This window comes from Pecten maximus, chromosome 1 (assembly GCF_902652985.1).
Source record: "Pecten maximus chromosome 1, xPecMax1.1, whole genome shotgun sequence".
Lineage (NCBI taxonomy): Eukaryota > Metazoa > Mollusca > Bivalvia > Pectinida > Pectinidae > Pecten > Pecten maximus.
The window spans coordinates 30,159,808-30,178,234 of record NC_047015.1 but is presented as its reverse complement, the minus strand read 5'-3'; the positions used below and the strand labels follow the sequence as shown (position 1 = coordinate 30,178,234).

General features: G+C 36.1%; 1 protein-coding gene across 1 annotated transcript in view; it reads right to left on the bottom strand.

Moving 5' to 3' along the window:
• LOC117329793 (ras-related protein Rap-2c-like) overlaps window positions 1–18,427 on the bottom strand; it is a 97,915-nt gene that overhangs the window by 43,390 nt on the left and 36,098 nt on the right. The window contains exon 2 of the mRNA XM_033887945.1: window positions 10,074–10,115. The gene's annotated coding sequence lies outside the window, so the exon portion shown is untranslated. The remainder of the gene's footprint in view (window positions 1–10,073; window positions 10,116–18,427) is intronic.

Genomic DNA, 18,427 nt, shown 5'->3' with positions numbered 1-18,427 from the left:
CTGTATAAGTTACTACACAATGTATTGTTGTTGTGACGTGTTCTGTACTGTATAAGTTACTACACAATGTATTGTTGTTGTGACGTGTTCTGTACTGTATAAGTTACTACACAATGTATTGTTGTTGTGACGTGTTCTGTACTGTATAAGTTACTACACAATGTATTGTTGTTGTGACGTGTTCTGTACTGTATAAGTTACTACACAATGTATTGTTGTTGTGACGTGTTCTGTACTGTATAAGTTACTACACAATGTATTGTTGTTGTGACGTGTTCTGTACTGTATAAGTTACTACACAATGTATTGTTGTTGTGACGTGTTCTGTACTGTATAAGTTACTACACAATGTATTGTTGTTGTGACGTGTTCTGTACTGTATAAGTTACTACACAATGTATTGTTGTTGTGACGTGTTCTGTACTGTATAAGTTACTACACAATGTATTGTTGTTGTGACGTGTTCTGTACTGTATAAGTTACTACACAATGTATTGTTGTTGTGACGTGTTCTGTACTGTATAAGTTACTACACAATGTATTGTTGTTGTGACGTGTTCTGTACTGTATAAGTTACTACACAATGTATTGTTGTTGTGACGTGTTCTGTACTGTATAAGTTACTACACAATGTATTGTTGTTGTGACGTGTTCTGTACTGTATAAGTTACTACACAATGTATTGTTGTTGTGACGTGTTCTGTACTGTATAAGTTACTACACAATGTATTGTTGTTGTGACGTGTTCTGTACTGTATAAGTTACTACACAATGTATTGTTGTTGTGACGTGTTCTGTACTGAATAAGTTACTACACAATGTATTGTTGTTGTGACGTGTTCTGTACTGTATAAGTTACTACACAATGTATTGTTGTTGTGACGTGTTCTGTACTGTATAAGTTACTACACAATGTATTGTTGTTGTGACGTGTTCTGTACTGTATAAGTTACTACACAATGTATTGTTGTTGTGACGTGTTCTGTACTGTATAAGTTACTACACAATGTATTGTTGTTGTGACGTGTTCTGTACTGTATAAGTTACTACACAATGTATTGTTGTTGTGACGTGTTCTGTACTGTATAAGTTACTACACAATGTATTGTTGTTGTGACGTGTTCTGTACTGTATAAGTTACTACACAATGTATTGTTGTTGTGACGTGTTCTGTACTGTATAAGTTACTACACAATGTATTGTTGTTGTGACGTGTTCTGTACTGTATAAGTTACTACACAATGTATTGTTGTTGTGACGTGTTCTGTACTGTATAAGTTACTACACAATGTATTGTTGTTGTGACGTGTTCTGTACTGTATAAGTTACTACACAATGTATTGTTGTTGTGACGTGTTCTGTACTGTATAAGTTACTACACAATGTATTGTTGTTGTGACGTGTTCTGTACTGTATAAGTTACTACACAATGTATTGTTGTTGTGACGTGTTCTGTACTGTATAAGTTACTACACAATGTATTGTTGTTGTGACGTGTTCTGTACTGTATAAGTTACTACACAATGTATTGTTGTTGTGACGTGTTCTGTACTGTATAAGTTACTACACAATGTATCGTTGTTGTGACGTGTTCTGTACTGTATAAGTTACTACACAATGTATTGTTGTTGTGACGTGTTCTGTACTGTATAAGTTACTACACAATGTATTGTTGTTGTGACGTGTTCTGTACTGTATAAGTTACTACACAATGTATTGTTGTTGTGACGTGTTCTGTACTGTATAAGTTACTACACAATGTATTGTTGTTGTGACGTGTTCTGTACTGTATAAGTTACTACACAATGTATTGTTGTTGTGACGTGTTCTGTACTGTATAAGTTACTACACAATGTATTGTTGTTGTGACGTGTTCTGTACTGTATAAGTTACTACACAATGTATTGTTGTTGTGACGTGTTCTGTACTGTATAAGTTACTACACAATGTATTGTTGTTGTGACGTGTTCTGTACTGTATAAGTTACTACACAATGTATTGTTGTTGTGACGTGTTCTGTACTGTATAAGTTACTACACAATGTATTGTTGTTGTGACGTGTTCTGTACTGTATAAGTTACTACACAATGTATTGTTGTTGTGACGTGTTCTGTACTGTATAAGTTACTACACAATGTATTGTTGTTGTGACGTGTTCTGTACTGTATAAGTTACTACACAATGTATTGTTGTTGTGACGTGTTCTGTACTGTATAAGTTACTACACAATGTATTGTTGTTGTGACGTGTTCTGTACTGTATAAGTTACTACACAATGTATTGTTGTTGTGACGTGTTCTGTACTGTATAAGTTACTACACAATGTATTGTTGTTGTGACGTGTTCTGTACTGTATAAGTTACTACACAATGTATTGTTGTTGTGACGTGTTCTGTACTGTATAAGTTACTACACAATGTATTGTTGTTGTGACGTGTTCTGTACTGTATAAGTTACTACACAATGTATTGTTGTTGTGACGTGTTCTGTACTGTATAAGTTACTACACAATGTATTGTTGTTGTGACGTGTTCTGTACTGTAATAAGTTACTACACAATGTATTGTTGTGACGTGTTCTGTACTGTATAAGTTACTACACAATGTATTGTTGTTGTGACGTGTTCTGTACTGTATAAGTTACTACACAATGTATTGTTGTTGTGACGTGTTCTGTACTGAATAAGTTACTACACAATGTATTGTTGTTGTTGTGACGTGTTCTGTACTGTATAAGTTACTACACAATGTATTGTTGTTGTGACGTGTTCTGTACTGTATAAGTTACTACACAATGTATTGTTGTGACGTGTTCTGTACTGTATAAGTTACTACACAATGTATTGTTGTTGTGACGTGTTCTGTACTGTATAAGTTACTACACAATGTATTGTTGTTGTTGTGACGTGTTCTGTACTGTATAAGTTACTACACAATGTATCGTTGTGACGTGTTCTGTACTGTATAAGTTACTACACAATGTATCGTTGTTGTGACGTGTTCTGTACTGTATAAGTTACTACACAATGTATTGTTGTTGTGACGTGTTCTGTACTGTATAAGTTACTTACACAATGTATCGTTGTTGTGACGTGTTCTGTACTGTATAAGTCACTTACATAATGTATTGTTGTTGTGACGTGTTCTGTACTGAATAAGTTACTACACAATGTATTGTTGTTGTGACGTGTTCTGTACTGTATAAATTACTACACAATGTATTGTTGTTGTGACGTGTTCTGTACTGTATAAGTTACTACACAATGTATTGTTGTTGTGACGTGTTCTGTACTGTATAAGTTACTACACAATGTATTGTTGTTGTGACGTGTTCTGTACTGAATAAGTTACTACACAATGTATTGTTGTTGTGACGTGTTCTGTACTGTATAAGTTACTACACAATGTATTGTTGTTGTGACGTGTTCTGTACTGTATAAGTTACTACACAATGTATTATTGTTGTGACGTGTTCTGTACTGTATAAGTTATATAAATTACTACACAATGTATTGTTGTTGTGACGTGTTCTGTACTGAATAAGTTACTACACAATGTATTGTTGTTGTGACGTGTTCTGTACTGAATAAGTTACTACACAATGTATTGTTGTTGTGACGTGTTCTGTACTGTATAAGTTACTACACAATGTATTGTTGTTGTGACGTGTTCTGTACTGTATAAGTTACTTACACAATGTATTGTTGTTGTGACGTGTTCTGTACTGTATAAGTTACTACACAATGTATTGTTGTTGTGACGTGTTCTGTACTGTATAAGTTACTACACAATGTATTGTTGTTGTGACGTGTTCTGTACTGTATAAGTTACTACACAATGTATTGTTGTTGTGACGTGTTCTGTACTGTATAAGTTACTACACAATGTATCGTTGTTGTGACGTGTTCTGTACTGTATAAGTTACTACACAATGTATTGTTGTTGTGACGTGTTCTGTACTGAATAAGTTACTACACAATGTATTGTTGTTGTGACGTGTTCTGTACTGTATAAGTTACTACACAATGTATTGTTGTTTTGACGTGTTCTGTACTGAATAAGTTACTACACAATGTATTGTTGTTTTGACTTGTTCTCTACTGTTTAAGTTACTACACAATGTATGATTGCTGTGACCAATCTTTCTGCAAGTTTTATTTGTGTCATTCGGCGTATCTAGTCAATAGTGGGGCAGCAATGTTGAAAGTTTATATAAATATTACAGTTGTTTTCTAGATGAGCCACACGTATCTTACAAACAGGATCAAATATGGTGTCAATTCATCATTGCATTATCGCATTTGAACTGGGCCCAATTTGCGATGCCAGATTGTGTCTACACTATACTCGAAGACCATTAATACAATTATATTCCATGTCGTGAGGCAGTCAGGATTCAAACTGAATGACCCCCAGCTTCGTGTCACGTCATTACTCTTGTGGTGTCCCGGACACGATATAAATAATTCATTCACATTAGTGGCGTTGTAACTGCCTTAGCTAAAATGCCAATTAAACATTTCACCTCACTAACAATGTGCAACCACGTGACCAGTACTTTGGGAACCTCCTGATTGTTTACAATATAACTTCAATGTGTCACCACGTGACCAGTACTTTGGGAACCTCCTGATTGTTTACAATATTATTACAACGTGTTTCCATGTGACCAGTGGTTTGGGAAGCCCCTGACTGTTTACAATATAACTTCAATGTGTCACCACGTGACCAGTACTTTGGGAACCTCCTGACTGTTTACAATATTATGACAACGTGTTTCCATGTGACCAGTGGTTTGGGAAGCCCCTGACTGTTTACAATATTATTACAACGTGTTTCCATGTGACCAGTACTTTAGGAACCTCCTGACAGTTTACTTTATAACTACAATGTGAAGTGAAGTCAGAACCAAATGTGATGACGTCAGTGTGAAGTGTTACAATGACTTAATTAGTTTTACATCTGGTTGATTAAATTTTCTGTTTGTACAACATCCAATGTACGTTTTACCCTAAACTTACAGTTGGAGTCTGTTTTTGTGTTATATTTAGAAATATCAACCCCGGTCAGCGGAATACATATGTCCTATTTCGGAAACAATGATATTGTCAGCATTGCCGCCTGCCGGATGTTATACATGTACAGGTATGAAATTGAAGAATGCAAAGTGTGTTCTATTGATCTCAATTTGTCACACGAAACTAGAGGATATCATTTACAAGGTCACTTTATTATACATTTGGATTTATAACGGTTTTCATCACATAATCGACCAGTTCTCCGGTGAATTCGCCCGTGTAATATTTTTGTATATGCCACTAGTGTAATATATGCTGGAGCGGTTTTCATTGGCTGCAGATATCAGAAAACTATTGTGACGTCAGAGGAAGAATGACATTGCGTCATCTGCCGTCAGTAATTGAAAATAATACAACATGACTGTTTCCGTTTGATATTGACCTCATCATTTTCATTATGTTAAAGTTTTAAATTGATGTGAGAGGTTATGGAACTCGTCTTGATGTTTAATAAAATCTCATATGAACTGAAAACTCATTTAACATCCTTTATGTATCATTGACCATAGATTGTTTATAAAAGTTTAATGATATACCTTACGACAGTAAAGACTTTCTAGCAGACCGTCCTGTCCAAACACATCACCATCCCATTTGGTATGAAGCTATTTGCTTGATTTTATGCCACAATCAAGGATTGCCCTTTCGTCTGCCATTGCTGATTACTGTGCATGTCATCAGTAAAGATGAACACACTGACTACGTCATGCATCATCGGGGCCTTAATGACGCCCTCCTGGTCTCTGTAATTACCGTGGTTTGTCGTACGTTTGACTTCAGGCTGTAAATTCCCATTGCCCTAGTTCTCTTTAAAGCGTCTCTCAGAGTGAGGTCAGTTCAAAACTGGCGATGTTATTTCTCTCTCAGTGCGGGGTTTATTGTATCAGAGACTTCACAGAACGGAAAAAATGTGTAAGTATGGTTGCAGTCATACTGTGTCGATGGTATTCAGAAGTCAGCTGGATGATCGTGCCGCGACATCAGATACATCAAGGGGTCTGCTTTTTCTCGGAACACCAAGCCTGATATTGATCGGATGAAGGAGATTGTGAAAACGATCTGTTATATCTGTATCACCGGCGATGAACCACGTTTAACGAAAGTGATAGCGAGATAAGGGACTGCAGAGGAGGGATGTGACAGGCCAAACAAAGATAGAGAGATGGAGAAACAAGATAATGTAGGCAAATGAGGATGGAAGAGAATTCACATGAAGACACCGTCTTCTCTCAGATTCACTGACACGACATGGCAAAACTCTGGCAAAAATAAATAAAATGGCACAAATGATATTATTCAAATGCAAGATAAAGCTTGATGGTTATTGTTTTAACCGAAATATGAGTTAAATTGGTGGCGAAGATACCATTAATGACGCGCGTATAATATGGTGTGTGGGCTTCAGCGATCACTATTGAACCGATACCAATCGGTTACGTAATCTTGATCCGAAACTGAATAAACCTTCGTTGTATCAATTTTTATTTCTCCGCAAAAACGGTGACGCGACGAAATACTGAACGGACTGGTAATATAACAAAGTGTTTAAAACAATGATTTGCAGCATATTCAATAGTATTTTAAGCGGCTTATTAATATGCATCGCATTATCGCCATTTTATTTCGATTGCCTGTTGCCTGGCATCATCAGTCGTGTGTCATACGTCATAAACAATTTTAGCATTTTTGACTTCTTCTCTGATTGGACCGTAGTAACATGCTGGGATAAAGTACTACCAAAGTTGTTCAGATGAATGACCTTGACTTATTTGCAAGGTCACGGGCGACAAATATGTTGAATTTCCATTGACTTCTTTTCAATAACCAGAAGGACAGTCATAATATTGTGCCAGTAGCATGCTGGGATAAAGGGCTACCGAAGTTGTTCAAATGAATGACAATGGCCTACTTTCAAGGCCAAATGGGTTTAAATGTGTTAACGTCCAAATGACTTCTTTTTAATGCCCAGGAGGTTCATAGTTATGGCTAACAAATGTGTCTAAATGAATGATTTTGGTGTATTTTCAAGGTCACAAAAATACTGTCAAAAATCACTGTTTGTTCTGTACACTGTAGCAACCGTAACTTTGCAAGTGTCGTATTGCTGTTCATAACGATTGTATTAATTTTTTATTAGAGCTCTGATGTTTAAGTTTTTATTTACATCATTTTAATGCGAAAATCATTATTGCTGAATATCTGATTACTGCCACGGGCAAGAGGTGTCCGTTATGTGTTTGATTACATGGAAACAAACAGGCCAGGGGGCAGATGTACGCTGAAGTGTCTTTTAGGACTGGTATGGAAACGTACATTCGCTCAAAGTGGGAATGAAACAAAGGTCATATATACTACCAGAAGAGCTTTGTTACTTGATCTGAGACCAGAGATTTAAGCGATTGATAGGTTTATGGCGTCGTAGTTACCCATTTCGATATCGACGACGACAATACAATAGTTCGTTCAGCGGCGTACACACCCCTTATAGTATATTGTATTTTCCGACTACCGTAGCTATACGTTTGAATTTTATTCTCCCCATCCCGTCATACACATACATATACGCACTCGCCCTCTCAAACCCTCGCACACACACATACACACCCACACCATCACATACCTACACACACACATACACACCCGCACACACCATCACCTACATGTACAAAATGTACCTACACACACACACACACACACACACACACACACGCTTATACCCTCACAAGCATCCAAGAGTCGCCGCAGATTTGGCAGTTACAAAGGATTTTTTATAGTTAATATTCAGCTTGTGTTGTTATTTGACAGGTATATTGTTTTCTGATGAAACATGCAATAGAGTATATGTAGCGTATACCACTGTGACCAATAATTCTATAATGGGCGTGTTTATTTTTGATTCAGTCGAACTACCTTATCCACAAAACAATTTTACTCAAGGACAGTAACTACTCATTCGAAAGGTTAAAAGGATGCAAGCCTGTCTTCTTAAGAGCCTCAAGATCTGGAAAATGGATATTGGTCGGCGATTTTCCCATTTGTCTGATACCGGCTGTATACCATTTGTATTGATAGTGGAGTCTAACAATGACGGGATCACCGGTCCACCATTCCTATGCGTGACACCGTCTCCTTCTCCACGGTAACTAGATAGTCCCTCTCGGACAAGGCCAACACTCGCTATAAACCGCCTAATGTGAAACAACACATTACACCACAATTCACTTCATCAGTTTTCTACAAGCACTGTTTAAGACATTGACGGATGGTATGACTATTCGAAAAGTCGGACTTGGATCCGGCATATGGCTTATGTCACCAGCGCTAAGGGGGGTCACTCTGACGTGACAAATGAAATAGACATTTATTTTATTTGCATCTTAGTTTTTGTATTACTGACAAGTTCTGAGTGTATAAAGTTCAGTAAATCGCAGCCATTTTAACCGTGACTACCATCTAACTGATAGACATCACCATGATGATTACCGTAAATAGGAGCTTACATCTTAATGCTCTTTCAGGTTGTACCGTAACAGGATATGGATTGTGATAACTTCCGTGACATGCGCAACACTCGCATGGGTGTGGACATTTTGTATGTAAACGCACAAATAAAACTCATTCCCATCAAATGATCGTCAGGGTAGAGTTAACGCCAGATCCTATGGCCTGTATATTTGTATGTACATATGCATTAAGCAAGGAACAATGGACGTTTGACTGCTTTGAGAAATTACGTAATCTATTTGTTTTAGTTGAATAAAGGATTCTGTTGAACAAACGCAAACTATGCAAAGTATGAATTCAGGAGATTATCTTTGAAATCATATTCCACGCAATTATACTAATATTTTCAGATCATTCATACTTATTCTTTCTCTTAGTTTGTCACTTGTAATCTTAAACTGATATAGATATTTCCCTTGTATAATACAATTACAAATCCCTACAATAGCATTGTTATATGTACATTTTTTATGTATTCTAAACGCCTTCTTGTGAGTTTTAACCCCGACTCGTTATTTACCGATTCCCAGGTACCGTTACGAAGGCTTGTTACACCCTACATATCGTTATCTACATATATTTACATTTGTCTGACATTGTCACTTATCAGTGTATTAATACAACACAAACCGGAACTACAATATCCAGGATAATTACGTTTAACGACTAATTATATTGTCTACATTATTTGTTATAAAAAATATGCCGTTTGCGCATTACGTTGATAATAAAGTGATTAACAAAACTGTTTTTTTTTTTTTTTATTATTTTAATTTATGTACTATTTTGTTTGCCAAAAAGCACGCGACCATTTTCCGGCTGTTCCAAGGACTAGCAAAAGATCTGCAGACTGTCGGTAAGGCGGGAATTATGAATTTTAAATATGAATCATAGCATTTAAAAATAAAAAAAAAAGGAAAAGGAATGTAAATATAAGCGTTGATCTGTTTTTGTATGGTATTTATGATCTATTTGAATGCCAGAGTTGTGCAAGCAAACAAATCATATGTGCTAACGCACATTATGTTGTTTGCTTGCAAAGCTCTGGCATTCAAATAGATCATAAATACCATACAAAAACACTTCAATGCTTAAGTATATCGCTATGGTTATATCACTTTTGTTTGTTTTTCCATGTTACCTTATACCATTAAGTTTAAAGGCATGGCAAATACAATGGAATCTTAACGCGTTTGATATAATGGGAAATGATACAGAGTCTTTATTACAATGTTTCCGGATCAGCAGGTGGTTTCAAACTATAGTAAGTACACTTCTTCATCCTTAATATAATAAACCTAAATACATTGACAATATAGCGTCCTCTAAACTGACAAGTTCTCTCTTTCGTTTTATCACTAATGGTTTTAACTTGAGAGTAAATAACAAAATAAATACACACTTATTACAATAGCTAAATAACAGCCCTGTGACACTCAATGCGGGTAAACATCTCTAGTAGTATTATATACATAGAAAATATCATACTTACGACTGTGCTTTATTAAGGTAGGTACACCTGATAACATCAAACCTGTTGTGAAAAAGACGAAAAGCAGACCAATAAATAACAATAATAAAAGTGACAGTGTTACAGGGCAATTAAAAATAGCATAATGTAAAACTCGCTACACTGACCAGTTGATTATTCAAATGAGAAGCTGTTTGTGTTTTTATATTTACTATATTAATTGCGAGATATTTATATTTACTAACATTACGAGGTGCTTGTATATACTAACATTACGAGGTGTTTGTATTTACTAACATTACTGGATGCTTGTATTTACTAACATTACGATATGTTTGTACACTAGCATTACGAGATGTTTGTATTTACTAACAATAAGAGATGTTTGTATTTACTATAATTACGAGATGTTTGTATTTACTATAATTACGAGATGTTTATAATTACTAACATTACGAAGTGTTTGTATTTCCTAACAATAAGAGATGTTTATATTTACTAACATTACGAGATGTTTGTTTTTACTAACAATTAGAGGTGTTTGTATTTGCAAACATGACGAGATGTTTGTATTTTTGTCGATATCATGCGTATTAATAATTTCATATATTCATATTTTAATAACATTGTTGATGCTTTGTTCAAAATTATTGGTGGTTTTGTACCCGTTTTCACTACAAATTGGTGTTTTTGAATAAATGCTGAAGGCTACTAAAAGAAATTCTGCTTCAATGGGAACACCCCACTCTTTACATTATAACTGTCCAGGCCAAAGAGAAAACTTTGGATAGTAACTTGACTTTGAAATTATGCAAGTGGACTTGTAATTATAGACCTGGATACAAGCCTTACAAATCTATGCACACAGAGGGAGCAATGCTACTTGACATTGGCTAGAAACAACGCCGAAGGAATGGTGAAGTGGTCAATCAACTATGAACTGATATGAGAGGGTGCTGACACTTGTATTCCGTGGATATTCAAACATAACAGATGTTTTATTTCCAAGATTACGAAGCTTGGAGGCGAGTGATGCCCGGGATTATCTAATCCTCGATAGTCGAACATATGAATAGTCGTCTTTTGTACCACTTTAAAGGAAGGACGCAAATGACTCCTGGAAATTTTGGTGACAGATTTTATTACCATGTTATGGACACGAATCTCCATTTATTGAACATTCGATTGTTTACACTGATAAGTGACGTAAACACTCTATGGTACTCTAGGGTGTTTGTTGTCATCCATTGTATTCCAAGAAGGATGACTTAATTCTTAACAAATTAAAAATCATGTCACGGAAAGAACACGGCATAAAAATTTGCTAATTAAACATTTAAAACAGTCCAGGATAGTTTCCGTTAAGTTAACTGTACTACACTTTAAACGTTTAAAACAGTCCCGGATGGTGATATGATGGTGTTTATTTCCGTTAAGTTAACTGTACGACACTTTAAACAATTAAAACAGTCCTGGATAGTAATATGATGGTGTTTATTTCCGTTAAGTTAACTGTACGACATTTAAACAATTAAAACAGTCCCGGATGGTGATATGATGGTGTTTATTTCCGTTAAGTTAACTGTACGACATTTAAACAATTAAAACAGTCCCGGATAGTAATATGATGGTGTTTATTTCCGTTAAGTTAACTGTACTACACTTTAAACATTAAAACAGTCCCGGATGGTAATATGATGGTGTTTATTTCCGTTAAGTTAACTGTACGACATTTAAACAATTAAAACAGTCCTGGATAGTAATATGATGGTGTTTATTTCCGTTAAGTTAACTGTACGATATTTAAACAATTAAAACAGTCCCGGATGGTGATATGATGGTGTTTATTTCCGTTAAGTTAACTGTACGACATTTAAACAATTAAAACAGTCCCGGATGGTGATATGATGGTGTTTATTTCCGTTAAGTTAACTGTACGATATTTAAACATTTAAAACAGTCCAGGATGGTGATATGATGGTGTTTATTTCCGTTAAGTTAACTGTACGACATTTAAACAATTAAAACAGTCCTGGATAGTAATATGATGGTGTTTATTTCCGTTAAGTTAACTGTACGATATTTAAACAATTAAAACAGTCCCGGATGGTGATATGAAGGTGTTTATTTCCGTTAAGTTAACTGTACGATATTTAAACAATTAAAACAGTCCCGGATGGTGATATGATGGTGTTTATTTCCGTTAAGTTAACTGTACGATATTTAAACAATTAAAACAGTCCCGGATGGTGATATGATGGTGTTTATTTCCGGTAAGTTAACTGTACGACATTTAAACAATTAAAACAGTCCTGGATAGTAATATGATGGTGTTTATTTCCGTTAAGTTAACTGTACGACATTTAAACAATTAAAACAGTCCCGGATGGTGATATGATGGTGTTTATTTCCGTTAAGTTAACTGTACGACATTTAAACAATTAAAACAGTCCCGGATGGTGATATGATGGTGTTTATTTCCGTTAAGTTAACTGTACAACACTTTAAACGTTTAAAACAGTCCTGGATAGTAATATGATGGTGTTTATTTCCGTTAAGTTAACTGTACGATATTTAAACAATTAAAACAGTCCCGGATGGTGATATGATGGTGTTTATTTCCGTTAAGTTAACTGTACGACATTTAAACAATTTAAAACAGTCCCGGATGGATATGATGGTGTTTATTTCCGTTAAGTTAACTGTACAACACTTTAGAGAAGCTCATTTTGCTGGTGTATATTGGAGCCAGCTCTCTCCTGACACACGTAAAACTACGTTTAACTGAACGAGATATACGGCGATCATTTAACGACATGACACGATCATGCAACTTAATTGGGTCCAAAAGGCTTTGATATAGTTACTTATATACTAATGTCCTGCTGCTACTGCACTTTGATTATGGCTAATTCAGAAATAAGATTGCTTGTGTAGGTTGTTAGATTGTCTTTTATCAAAAGGAGAGTGCCATTGGTCCCCAACGTGGAATTCCATCTCTTTCGCCCTGTGACATGGCGGACCCTCATCGTTAGGGGTTATATGAGTATAACTATTTATGTACGACGCCGGAAGACTGCATGTGATGGTATAATTAGTCTCATAGGTTTTACAATAACATACAAACATAAGGGGCTTCTGTTTGATAAATTGGAATAGTATATATATTTGAAACGATACAGATATCATCAACCGTCTCATTTAAACCAACAGTGTTGCCGGGGAGATTTCTATAGATTAGATATGAACACGTGCTATGCATTAAGTAGTGAGTTGTCCAATTTACAAGCATCATGATGATAATGTCTTTGCACCTGCTCAGGTAGATTATACGAGGGCTGATTGATAAGTTGTGAACCTCATGTTGAAGGATTTGAATTTTGCCGGACACATTGTATTATTTTTCAAAATAATCCCCTTCAGTATCTATACACTTTTGCCAGCGGTGTTTAAGGGCTTAAATGCCACTTTTATAGAACTCCTTTTCTTGGCTGTTCAGAAAGTCATCTGCTGCATGTTAGGGTTAGGGTGCCTGAAACAGCAGTTTTGGAAAAAGATGAAAGTCTGATGGAGAAAGATCAGGCGAATAAGGCGGATGCTCAATCAATTTAAAGACACAGTCGTGAATGCCAGCCATGGCAATAACAGACTCTTTCATCCAAACACTAACCCTAACCGATTGTGTCCATTTTGCAAAAGCCGCTTGTCTTGTTTACTTTAGAGTGCTACCTCGTCGATATAAACTAACCAAATGAGACCAGTCCTTGGGTACACGACCCTATATAGTCAGAGAATAGTAGGACTTAAAATGAACATCCTTGAGTACCTCCTTCAATACGTGGCTCACAACATGTCAATCAACCCTCCTACATGGAAATGCACCAGCAACTGCCACCCAATTTATAGCAATACGATTCGTATGGGGGTTTATTTATTATTGATTAAAATGATAAGAAACCAAATTGGCTTTGTCGACTTCTTGGCATTAATTGCTAAATAGGACTATCATGTTACAGCATTAAAAAGGACTTTCTAGTATGGCTTAACATAGAGAAGCCAACAAATCCATTAAAGGCCTCTTTTCCAAGAATATATCATGGTGGTGTATAGGAGTGTTCGGTAGAGATTAGATAGGCCGTTCACATCATGTACTTTACGTGAAGGAAAGCCTATATATACTGTACTACAGATATAATAACGTCTACTTTATCTAAAAAACAACTTTCATGGATGCAGAAATCCCGTGATCACATCGATTGCCCTAAGACGTATTATTTAGAATGACGCAATGTTCGGACTGATGTGTATATAGTTTTTACAATGTTTGTTGTTCTAGAGATCTAAAGTCCAGAGATAGTTGCTGTCTTATGATTGATGTTCTGCTGAATGTCTTCAATAAAAATGGGATTCATGGCTAACAGGAGAGATACTCAGAAAATACATAGACAAATAGACGATTTTACAGCGCAATACTTATCACTACATTAGTACCAAAACACTATGGCAATATATTGTAAATTTTTACTCAACTTATCAAATGTTTTAACGACCGAGGGAACTGATAGAGCAAAGTGAAGTCTTCACATGCTCTTGGCATCAGTCCAGGCCATTATCTAGTGGTCACGCAGGACAAAATCACATGTATAAAGATATGACGTCAATAGTAGGACGATACAAAGACAACGACACAAATAGTAGGACGTAGGACGGTACACAGACACCGACACCAGTTGTTAGGACAGTACACAGGCACCGACACCAATAGTAGGACGTAGGACGGTACACATACACCGACACCAGTTGTTAGGAACGTACACAGACACCGACACATATAGTAGGACGTAGGACGGTACAGAGACACCGACACCAGTAGTAGGACGGTACAAAGACACCGAAACCAGTATTAGGACGGTACAGATACGCCGACACCAGTAGTAGGACGGTACAAAGATACCAACAACAGTAGTAGGACGGTACAGAGACACTAGTAGTAGGACGGCACACAGACACCGACACCAGTAGTAGGACGGTACACAGACACCGACACCAGTAGTAGGACGGTAAACAGACACCGACACCAATAGTAGGACGGTACAAAGACACCGACACCAATAGTAGGACGGTACACAGACACCGACACCAGTAGTATGACGGTACAAAGACACCGACACCAGTAGTAGGACGGTACAAAGACACCGACACCAGTAGTAGGACGGTACAAAGACACCGACACCAATAGTAGGACGGTACACAGACACCGACACCAGTAGTAGGACGGTACACAGACACCGACACTAGTAGTAGGACGGTACACAGACACCGACACCAGTTGTTAGGACATTATACAGACACCGACACCAATAGTAGGACGGTACACAGACACCGACACCAGTAGGAGGACTATACAAAGACACCGACACCAATAGTAGGACGTAGGGCGGTAAAGAGACGCCGACACCAGTTGTTAGGACAGAACACAGACACCGACACCAGTTGCAGGATGGTACAGTGAAACAGGAAGTAGGACAGTGCAAAGACACGAAAACCAGTAGAAGGACGGAATAAAGACACTGACATCAGTAGTAGGATAGTACAAAGACACGAAAACAAGTAGTAGGACGTAAGGCGGTACAGAGACGCCGACACCAGTAGTAGGACGGTACATAGACACCGACACCAGTAGTAGGACGGTACAAAGACACCGACACCAGTAGTAGGACGGTACAAAGACACCTACACCAGTAGTAGGACAGAAAAAAACACGAAAACCAATAGTAGGACGTAGGACGGTACACAGACACCTACACCAGTAGTAGGACGAGTATTATAGATGGATGACATATGTATGTCTGAACCACAAATGTGTGGGGTTATCAAATACTATGGTGTGAACGACAACCAATATAAAACTCTGATATTGATGGTAACAGCAGGTAATTGTCACATGTTTTCTCAATACCAATAATGATAATTTGATTAAGTTTTATTTGATATGTACGTAGTTTAACGTCCCGCAAAAGGAACATACAAAGACAGTTGTCAAGGAGACGCAAGGTAAAAACAACTCACAGAAAGAAAGAGTAGACAGAAAAGAGTACGGGAAGAAAGGATGAGATAAAGATCCCGAGTGTAGTACCGAATCACAAACTTAATAACGAAAGCCTAAGACAATTGAAAAAACACAAATAGAATAAGACTAGATGTTCCAGGAGGGAGAGCGTCTTCTGCTAAGGTGAAGTCAACGGAACCACTAGGTATACCAACAAGCATCCAGCTCGTGTGACTTCACATCGCATAAGGAAATGGAACATTTCCAAAAGAGACCATTATGACGACCATAACAACTTTCCCATGGTTTTCATCAACCTGCATCTGGCATTACTTCGTGTTGTCAATTTTTTGTCAGTTGTCGACTTCAGTCACGGAAATCGTGATAATAGAAATAAGTCTTAGGATATGTAATCACCTGGGTCATTTTTAAAACCATAGGTAGGGTAAGCAGGTATGTTATTGTTAAGAAACGGAAAATAAACAGTTGGCTATTTGGTAACTTTATAAAGTGAAACACTGCTTTGTTTGAAAATTACAACAGTTTCAACATGTAACAAACATTACTCTGTTATATATACACTTGTTGTGTATTAGTTTTGTTTGTTAGAGCTTAGAACGGATACGTCCTCGCAACAATCGGTACTGCATAAGAACACTACCTTCCAAGGACATAAGTCTAAAGTATCTAATATCATACATATACAGTCTGAAGTGTCTAACATCATACATATACAGTCTGAAGTGTCTAACATCATACATATACAGTCTGAAGTGTCTTATATCATACATATACAGTCTGAAGTGTCTTATATCATACATATACAGTCTGAAGTGTCTAACATCATACATATACAGTCTGAAGTGTCTTATATCATACATATACAGTCTGAAGTGTCTTATATCATACATATACAGTCTGAAGTGTCTTATATCATACATATACAGTCTGAAGTGTCTAATATCATACATATACAGTCTGAAGTGTCTTATATCATACATATACAGTCTGAAGTGTCTAATATCATACATATACAGTCTGAAGTGTCTTATATCATATATAAACAGTCTGAAGTGTCTTATATCATACATATACAGTCTGAAGTGTCTAACATCATACATATACAGTCTGAAGTGTTTAATATCATACATATACAGTCTGAAGTGTCTTATATCATACATATACAGTCTGAAGTGTCTTATATCATATATAAACAGTCTGAAGTGTCTAATATCATACATATACAGTCTGAAGTGTCTTATATCATACATATACAGTCTGAAGTGTCTTATATCATATATAAACAGTCTGAAGTGTCTAATATCATACATATACAGTCTGAAGTGTCTTATATCATATATAAACAGTCTGAAGTGTCTTATATCATACATATACAGTCTGAAGTGTCTAACATCATACATATACAGTCTGAAGTGTTTAATATCATACATATACAGTCTGAAGTGTCTTATATCATACATATACAGTCTGAAGTGTCTAACATCATAATATACAGTCTGAAGTGTCTTATATCATACATATACAGTCTGAAGTGTCTTATATCATACATATACAGTCTGAAGTGTCTAACATCATACATATACAGTCTGAAGTGATTAACATCAAACATATACAGTCTGAAGTGTCTAACATCATACATATACAGTCTGAAGTGTCTTATATCATACATATACAGTCTGAAGTGTCTTATATCATACATATACAGTCTGAAGTGTCTAATATCATACATAAACAGTCTGAAGTGTCTTATATCATACATATACAGTCTGAAGTGTCTAATATCATACATATACAGTCTGAAGTGTCTTATATCATACATAAACAGTCTGAAGTGTCTTATATCATACATATACAGTCTGAAGTGTCTAACATCATACATATACAGTCTGAAGTGTCTAATAGTATACATATACAGTCTGAAGTGTCTAATATCATACATATACAGTCTGAAGTGTCTTATATCATACATATACAGTCTGAAGTGTCTAACATCATACATATACAGTCTGAAGTGTCTAACATCATACATATACAGTCTGAAGTGTCTAATATCATACATAAACAGTCTGAAGTGTCTTATATCATACATATACAGTCTGAAGTGTATAATATCATACATAAACAGTCTGAAGTGTCTTATATCACACATATACAGTCTGAAGTGTCTTATATCATACATATACAGTCTGAAGTGTCTTATATCATACATATACAGTCTGAAGTGTCTAATATCATACATATACAGTCTGAAGTGTATAATATCATACATAAACAGTCTGAAGTGTCTTATATCATACATATACAG